The 2328-nt window shown below is 45.8% G+C and overlaps 1 protein-coding gene across 1 annotated transcript in view; it reads left to right on the forward strand.

The window, feature by feature from the left end:
- actn1 (actinin, alpha 1) overlaps positions 1–2328 on the forward strand; it is a 69268-nt gene that overhangs the window by 13631 nt on the left and 53309 nt on the right. The window lies entirely within an intron of this gene.

A 2328-nucleotide genomic window follows, 5' to 3' on the forward strand; every position in this document is an offset into this window, starting at 1 on the left:
ATTCGATTTTAACCCCACTGCGAAACCTCTTCTAAGGATGCCTAACCTGAAGAAGTTACCCTCCTCCCTCCGGACAAACCTCAAGGGATCTCTCTCCCACTGCAACTCTCTCGTAATCTCTTCGGCCCTGAAACTGCTCGACCATGTCCTGAAGCAAACCAGGTACTACAGCCACATCACCTTCCTTAGCACCTGCCTACGGAACCAGATCATCCCCAATGGACTACAATCCACATTCAAGCCTTCCCAATTTGGCCCCAACCGTGATAATATCTACACTCATGGGGTTGAGATCCTGCAGAAGCGTTTCTCCCTGCGACTCCTGAAACACACACTCGCAGCGATGCGCCGGCATCTCCAGGCACTACAATCAAGCCTACCCCAGCTCAGAGCCACCCTCTCCCAGACCTGCAAAGGACCTCTCCTGTTTTTTATTCTACGTAGGATCCACAACCTGAACTCCCAATTCTACTCAGCTTTATTGGACACTAAAAACCGTAAGTACAGTAAACTTACAGGTGCCTACCACCCAAAACGGGCTTCCTCCACCCCCCAAATCCCCAGCCGTACCCAGGACCTTCCCCACAATGGGTCCGCCGCCATTGGCCATGAGGCCACTATCGGAGAACCCACAGATGACAGCCTTTTCTGATGAAGGGTCGAGGCCCGAAACGTCAGCCTCTCTGCTCCTATGATGCTGCTTGGCCTGCTGTGTTCATCCAGCCCTGCACCTTGTTGTCTCGGATTCTCCAGCATCTGCAGTTCCTACTATCTCTGTGTAAAACCTTGACTGGTTTTTCCCTTCTCCAACACAGGGACTTTGACCCAATTCTGACACTTGTATCATTTCTGAGATAACCTGTTCTGATTCAGCCCATCAAGTTTGTACCACCAAAGCTGCACTAAATTGACATTAATCCCACTTTCCAGCATTTGGTCCATAGCCTTGAATGTTGTGACATTTCAGGTGCTCATCCCAATGCTTTTTAAAGGTTGTGAGGTTTCCAATTTCAACTACCCTCCCAGGCAGTGAATTTCCAGGCCCTTATCACCCTCTGGGTGAAAAGTGTTTTCCCAAAATCCCCTCTGAACCTTCTGCCTTTCACCTTAAAATTATGTCCTTCTTGTATTGACCATTCATGCCCCTCATAATCTTGCACACCTCTATCAAATCCCCCCCTCAACCTTCTCTGCTTCAAAGAAAACAACCTGACCTTATCCAGGCTCTCTTCATAGCTAAAGTGCTCCATCCCAGGCAACATCTTCGTGAATCTCCTCTGCACCCAGTCCAGTGCAATCACACCCTTCCTATACTGTAGTGTCCACAGCTTCATGCAGTACTCCAGCTGTGACCTAACTAAAGTTTTGTATAGCTTCAATATGAACTCCCTGCTCTTATAATCAATGCCACAACTGATAAAAGCAAGTGTCCCGAATGCCTTCTTAACTACCCTATTAACCTGTCCAGCCACTTTCCGGGATCTGTGGACCAACACCCCAAGATCCCTCTGTTCCACTGAGCTTCTTAGAGTCCTGCCATTCCCTGTTTTAAGTCAGTAGCCTTCTGGGACGAGAGAAGTTGAACCTGCAAGGGTGCATTGTCCTGAGCTGCTTGCCTGTGGACGGGGGAGTGGGATACAGAGTGGAGACACTGTAAGGGAGACACCGATGAACAGACAAGTATAGAAGAAAAACCAAGTCAGTCTGGAAGGCACAGTGTATATAGTCAGGTTAAAGCACAAGGGGAAGAATGCAAGGTTGGATGGCACTAATTTTAATGCAAGGAGTCACACTGAGGCTATTGATTCACACATGGGGATATGTTATAATTGGTATCACGGAGACAGGGTTACGGGAGGGGCAGGACTGGGAGCTCAACAATTAGACTGAGGTCTAGAAGCATAACGGCATAAAAAACCCCTTACTGATCATTGCATTAAATTAATAAAATCATTTAATTTTGAGATATGATGGATGTAATTGCTTAAGATGTTCCAAGGTAAGCATCTCCTTGATCCCTTGAAGTTTCAAAATTCATTATGTCCTGTACGTGTAATTCAAGGTTTACTTTAACACCTTCAAAGACAAAACAAACAAATACTCATAATTTATATTTGTACAGTATCTCATTTTCATGAACATGAATAAGCATGATGTTGCACTATCCCATAATTGTAAGACTAGGTACTTCAGTGATGCTGATTTTTAAAAATGGTGAACCTCACCCTGAACTGCATTCATGGAAAGAAAGAGAAAAAGCTGGAAAAAGCAACTTGGGGTAAGAATTAGCTGGAGCACATTCTGGTTAGAATTAGCTGGAGCACATTC

Source organism: Rhincodon typus, chromosome 8 (genome assembly GCF_021869965.1).
Source record: "Rhincodon typus isolate 14 chromosome 8, sRhiTyp1.1, whole genome shotgun sequence".
In the NCBI taxonomy this organism is placed as follows: domain Eukaryota; kingdom Metazoa; phylum Chordata; class Chondrichthyes; order Orectolobiformes; family Rhincodontidae; genus Rhincodon; species Rhincodon typus.